The following is a 7,414-nucleotide window of genomic DNA, read 5'->3' on the forward strand; positions in this document are numbered from 1 at the left end:
TATTATGTTTAAGACTCGTGAAAATGATGAAAATCTCGAGATTTTTTTGCTATATTTTCATGCTCATAAAACACACATGAAAATGTCAAGTTCTTTCCATCTTTTTTAGCTTGAGAATTAAATTGAAAGTTGGTAAGATGAGTACATTTTTATTTATTTTTCAAATTCGTTAAAACATACAAAAAAGTGAAAACATAGAGTCCTCTTTTAAGCCCTTTTCAGACTCTTGAAATATGAAAAGATTGTCGAGTACTTGATTATTTGAACTTGTGAAAGTAAATGAACAAGCATCTACTCAATTTAAGTTTACCCCTTTTACGGACCAAGCTAGGACTGTTTACAAAAAATGTATACAGTGATCAAACATGGTCAATAGAGTTATCTCTTTTATTATTTTATCCTTTTTCGAACCCGAGAGACTAAACAAACAAAAAAGAACATGATGGAGTTAAATTATGTTTTTCTTCTGACTCCCTAAAAGTGAAAATCGTCAAGCTTATATTTCTCTGAGCTCGTTAAAATTGTACGGTAAAAGAACTGAATGAGTTTCATTTTGTGTCTTTTTCAAACTCTTAAAATAAAATAACATCAAGTTACCCCTTTACTGGACTTGTAAAAATTAAATAGTATAGGACTCATTAAGCATAACGAGACCGAACCATTCCTTCTTAGGGTTCGTTAAAAATACTAGGATGGACTCATCTGAAGGATGAGCTTACAAGACAAGCATATGTTATCCTCCTCAAGCTTGTAAAAAATAAAGAGGTACTTGCTTGTAATGGTGGGGGGAAATTGAGAAGAAAAGTTTGTTTCTTGTATTTCAGGCAGTATGTCACTCTTGAACATGACACTCTGTCACATATATGTTCGGGTTGGGGAATCCATTTGTCTCATAGTTAATCAAACCTTATTGAAAGTCTTCATTTGTTTTTGGGTATTATCATTGAGTCAAACATTACCAAGTCATTTTGTTGTATCGCCAATATGTTCAAGAGAAGTCTAAAATTCAGTTCAAATTACCTTTCAATTTGAAGAATTTAATTGTGTCAGCCATCCCTGAGTCGGTCCTTGCAAACTGTTCTTCAAAACTTGACATGGGTTTTGTGTCGTAGGCCCTCCTGTAATGGATCGCTTCCTATCAGTGTCATCTCATTATCTAGGAAGTTTATCAAGAAACCTTCAGTACCTTGAAGCCTGCATGCTGTAATGACAAGTTTTTCGACTTCGATAATAAGTTCTTATCATTTCCCTTCAATCAAACGATTCTATGAGTGTTCGACTTCAGATCATTTGTTTACAATCTATAAATTGTATTTTAAGTACCTTAAAGTACATTGTCATTGTTGGTGGTTTCTCTCGCACTTGTTAATGGTTCACATCATTGACTGGTAATCAAGTGGTTTCTTCCATGTTCAACTTCAAGACATTTACTCCCTTGGTTAGATTCATACTATGGATCAAGAGATGGAGATCAAGACCCTGGATCTAGTTTCATCCATCTAGATTGCGAGGGGTTTTATATTCATAAGTATATAGAGAGTTTTATGTTTGATGGTTGTGTCCATCCTATATCTACATTGACATGATGTATTTAGGTACTGTGCTTTAATACTTTTATGTTCAAAGTATGGGAATGCCTACCCCAGTGATGATTATTATATTGCATTGTAATCCTTGTTTGATTATTGTGGGTTTCCAACCATGATCTCTGATCCAATCCTTGATATGATAAAGTACTTCAGTCCTCAAAAATTTTCTGACTTCGCACTTTAGGGGGCAATCTGTTACACTTCATTTTGTCACCATGACAAATGATCATCAAAATTTGATCTCTCACAATCCATCCAAGTGTCATGAAGCACTCCCTTGCAAGTCAACAACTTATATACCTTGAATAAAGTGGAATTTATAGATCTCATAGTACAAAACCTATTTTTGAGCATTTTCGCAGTTTTTCTGAACAAAATCCACACATGTGCAGTTTCTTCCACTATGAACTGCGCAGATTTGTGCTCTGCCTTCCACTATAAACTGAGCAAGTAAATCAATTTAAATTAAAAGTAAGAAGTGAGATCTCTAAGCATTTTTGGGTGAACCATTGCCAACAAAAAGCCTCAAACTCATGTTTCTTCTAGCCTAACCTCATTTTTTATGGAACTAATTCCCATTCTTCAAGGAGCCCTTGTCCCTCTTTTAGTGGATCTCATCCTTGGACTAAGGATATCAAACTACTTCCTTTTGGCCTATTAATCAAGCCATAGGTGGGGGAATTGAGGGAGGCTGCTGAGAGTAATTTTATGCTGGTGGAATCAAGTTGAAGAGCTTATCATTCTTGGAGAGGATTGAGATTAATGGAAGGAGCTTCACAACATCAAGGCACAGGTTTTGTATCTCCTTTATGTTTCTAAAATTAGTACAAACAAGTGTTTCTTCTCACTGCATTGTTTAATAGATTAAGTGATGAATCTCATGGATAGTTTATGTTATTTATATTTTTCCATTGCAATTATGTTACTTATATTTGTCCATTGGAATGATGTTTGTTACTAGTCTCCTTGATCACTAGTTTGAATTATTGAATCATTTATGTTGCATATGCCTTTGATACTTTGTTGTTTCCATGTGTGCAATTCTGGATTCAAGCATGGAGGAGTTGCACTAAAGAACAAAGGGGGATCTTTATCAAGAATGTCGTAATAACGTATGAATTTCCATTTCTCATCTTGTTTGCTTATGATTCAATAAAAGATAGATTTAGGGAAGGAATTAGCTAGATTGTTTATTTGTTTCTAGTTTCCTTTAGGATCTAGGGAGATCTCTCTTGTCAGCAAGAGGGATTTATCCGCCTAACAATTTTTTCTATCAATGGTGCACCAAGAATGTCACAAATTCCTACCTTCTCTAATTGTTTAGACTCAAAATTTCACTGATGATCTTTCTTAGCCCATCTAATAAATGACTCATAATGCTTCGCTGGGGAGGGTTCTTCCATCTTTGTATTTTTTATGTTGTGAATTCAGACTTGCAGCTTTGTCTTTCCTGCAAGAGCATACTTTTCTTTTGTTTTCAATTCAGTTGTAAGATCACCCTCTCTGAAATGAACTTTTCTCTTGGCCATTACAAAATTGTTCTAAAATTTTGTGTTCCTCGATCAATCTAACAGCTGGGAATCATAAATTATAGGGCCCGGGATATTTGGGATACCATCAAGGTCACAAGAAACACAATGAATTTTTTGGGAAAATGTTAAGCGCTCCTAACGCGTTACGATTTTTTATGGATTCCAAAGCTAATACACCGTAAATTTCTCTTGCTTCCTCTTTTGTGAGTTGTTGCATCGAATTTTGAGTTGATCCACCAACATAACGTAACTTGTGCATGCCATCTGATATCCACCTTCTTTGTGAAGTGGTGGATTATTTTGAAATTATTTGGAATGATTTATGGATAACGTTTGATAGTGAAGAGATTTGTGGATTATATGATGTGTCATGATTGGACTAATGTGCTTGACTATTTTGATTTTTTAATTCCGATTGTATTCTCTTGTGTATTGTGTTGTCATAGTCACGTGCTTGGAACTTATTCTTCATACTTCCACCCGACACGTGTTTGAAACATTTATGCTTGTTATTTGTCCTATCAAAATGGTATGTACATCCATGGTCTGTTCATGAGTTCCCTTCTTCTTCGAGTCAGTTTCTTGATATTTTTGTTGAGTCAGATTCTCTACAATGTTCTCTAAATTTTAATATGCATTCTTGTCATCTATCGTGCTTAGAATGGTGTTAGTCCATATTCTATTTGATTGTACTATATAAGAGATTATGCAGATCCTTTTGTTGCTCCATATTTCTATTTCTTTTGTTTGCTTAATTGCAGATTTTTCTTTTTATTCAATCTCTGACAGTTCTTTTAGTTACTTTTATTCCTATTTTTTAACTTCTTTTTGTAATAACTTTCTAAATTCTACTTGTTGAAGTCTAAAATTGTTCTCTTTTTTACTACCTTTTTCCCTCTCCTTTACCTTTTTTTCACCATCTTGTTACAGTTTCAGCGTATTCAAGGTCATCACAGACTCACTCAAGAATATTAAAGGTATTAACCATCCATGTTAGGTTCCTATACCAATAGGAGTCATAATTTTTGAATGGCTGAGATTAAACCTGTAATATGTACATACCTTTGCTTTTTGCAAATGTTTTCCATATTCAAAAAAATAAAAAATGTAAAGAGGGTATGTCCTAAAAGAAAAATCAAAGGACAAAAAGAATAAAAAGGTCAAAAAAGATGAAAAATATGAACCCCAAGAAAAGAAAAGACCATGAAAGTGTGCTAGTCAAAATGCCACTACTATTTACTTTTTATGCAGAATAAATGATTGTGTGCAGTTTGTAACCTATGCCACAATCCATGATAGTCAAAATGTTTAAACTTGGCTATTTCATGTTTCAATTTCATGTTTATAGATAGAGAATAAAAATATGACCAAACAGTGTAATCTTGGCAGATAAGTAGATTAGGTAGAGTAAATAAAAAGGAGCTCAATTGTTTAATCTGAGCCCTTGGATGTAATAAGGTTAGATTTAGTTAGATTGCCATTGTAAAGAAAAGAAAAATGTTTGATAAGGGTTTGCTAGCTTAAATGCACCCTAATAAAGAGAAGTAAAAATGGTAGGATGAGTAGATGGGTAAGTAGAAGAAAGGTTGCAGAATTGTGATGATTGTTAGACAAAAGCATATTTATCACCCTCATCATTAAAAGTTCTAAGTATGAATGAGAAATTGGACTGGCATAAATTTCACAAAGTCAAATTAATTAATTCCCCTCACTCATTTCACCCTTTACTTAACTAATTTCCCACAATAAGTTTGAAGTACCCAAAATCTAAAGTCAAAGGGGCTCAAAGCATTTCTCTCACTTCTTGAGGGACCAGACCCTCGGCCTAATGACTTATAGATCTTAAGTACTAAAATCCCCTCATAAACATTTACCCCCCCTTCAGTTCATTCATTTTCCCTAATAAATCCCTTTTCCTAAGGTTAAAACTTTATTTTTCCTAAGGAAAAGCAATCACCCTCATGAATACCCCTTTTCTCCAAAAAACCCTCAAAAATACGTTAAGCCTAAGTTATAATGTATGTATACGAAAAACAAATCAATTACAATGAAATACATTATGCTTAGCGCAATCCATTTTCCACCTTTTTCATATTAACTTTTGATTTTATTTATATTTACTAATTCCTGAAAAAACCCCTTTTTCCTGTATATTTTATTAAATCCATTTAATATTAATATCCCTACCCCGAAGTTTGAAATATAAAATTTATATTATCCAAACCCCGACAAATGACATAAGTACTCGATCTATGATTAATTAAAGTCAAACCATCCACCAATGAAATCGCGTCTGATACATTAACCTTCGCCTTAATCTCGAATTAAATCAAAACCACCGCTTTTAAATGCCCGCCAGGCCCCCCCCCCCATTACCTTTCGTGCAACTCCCGCACTCGACCACCACACGATCTCCCCCCTCCCCATCCAATGGCCCATGTTGATTTCAGAAGGGCCCGAAATCTGAACAATACTTGCTCAAAATGGGTTGCTTTCCCCTGGCCCCTGAAGCGACATGGCGCTCGATGAATGGAATTGGGCGGCCTCCCCCCAAAATCATCAAACACCGAAAGGTTGTACGAAGTAAACCACTTACTGCCAGCTCGCTACCCGCCAAAACTGCCACTGTTCACTCCGCTACGCGACAAACGGTCACTGTACACCCGTACCCGCCAAATTGACTTTTCGCGCATAAATCCAAAAAACCCCAAATCATTGTTTTTATCATTTTTAACTGTAATTTTCCATGCACACGCCTATGAATGTTGAAAGTCGTCAACCCACGTACACTTGCACTCTGAAGATGCCAAAAGCTCCCAGATTGCCTTCCAGCCTGATTGAAGCCTTTTCAACCATTCAGAATTGCCAGTTACCCGGTTCAGACCTAGTTTACTCCAAATTCCATGTATTTAAGCCAGAATCCATTGAAAGCCTTGTAAATTTCCGAACCAGTCTCTAAGTTTTCTTAATTGAAATTAAAGGGAACTTTAGTAACATAAAACCCACCTGGAATTGAACCCCCATTACCTCAAAGACTGAAAATTTACTGTCCCCATTCTTAAATCCACAAGAACTAAGAATGGTTACCCCAATTGCCATGGATTTCAGGCCAATTACTACTCCTCACCTGGACCTGGACCACCTTCCCCTTATCGATAAACATTTCCAAATCAAGGACACCTCTGTCCTTGAGTCCCCAATCAAACTATACTGACGATACAGAGACCAATACTTAAACCATGCTGATAAAATTAGTCTTTGGGAGTCTAATTTGCCTAAGTACTAATTCCCTGAGGTGCACATCTTTCCACAGATTGTCCATTTTTTCCATGCAAACTGCATTCCTAGTCAAAAAGCAGTGATGTCCCCTGACCACACCATACTTTTTACCATCACTGCCGAGTCAATCAATGAAATGTTGTAACTACAACCAGGGCAAAACTTAACCCCTATTTCAATTGGAGACCTTCTAGACAGATTTCCCAAGCTTACCACTGCCAAACTTGTTGAAATGCTCCAAACCTTCATCAGGGAGGAAAAACACATCCCAAAAGACGCTCACCCATATGTGGCTACCATATTTTCCCCATTTGGTCAAGATATAGTGTTGTTGGGAAAAGTATCCAATACGGAATGACCCTATCCCACTCTAAGGGTGATAGTACCTCAGCAACAACCGAATGCAAAGCTATTCAAGATTACTTCTTTATGAGATGTAAGAGAGGGGAGAAAGAGATCCACTAACCGTTGTCTTCCGCTAATGTTTGACCCAATCTTCTCTCCTTGCTGCTTGCTCCCAGCTCCTTGCTCTTTCACTGGCCCAGCTACACAAAGATCCTGCAAAAGCACAAGAAAGGGAAACTACAAGAAGCATACATCCATAATTGATTCAAGGATTAGAATAAATCAAATATACAAGCATCAATACGCCACAAAGACACATGCATATAGAAGAACCTCAAATGCTTTATTAATGGAAGAAGTAAAGTTCCGAGAGTGTTACAACCATAATAGGCCCAATCCAGCAACACCTCCCAGCAGAAAGAAATCTCCTCTTCACCTCCTTCAAAGCAATCACCCAATAGTTCTATACTCAAACCAACAGCACTTCCTTACATTCACAAGATTCCAGCCTCCCTAGACCTCATGAGAGAGCTCTATATATAGGAGATTTGGAGAAAGGATGAGTCAGCTTGAGTTTGGCATGAAGCTGACTAGTGTCCTCTCCCACTTCAATTATACTTCAGTTCTTGAGTCCACTTGGAGTTTCTTGCTTCCACTTGGAGATTTAGA

The sequence above is a fragment of the Pinus tabuliformis genome, chromosome 7 (assembly GCF_031772625.1).
Source record: "Pinus tabuliformis cultivar Carrire ecotype Pingquan chromosome 7, CPIR1, whole genome shotgun sequence".
Classification (NCBI taxonomy): domain Eukaryota; kingdom Viridiplantae; phylum Streptophyta; class Pinopsida; order Pinales; family Pinaceae; genus Pinus; species Pinus tabuliformis.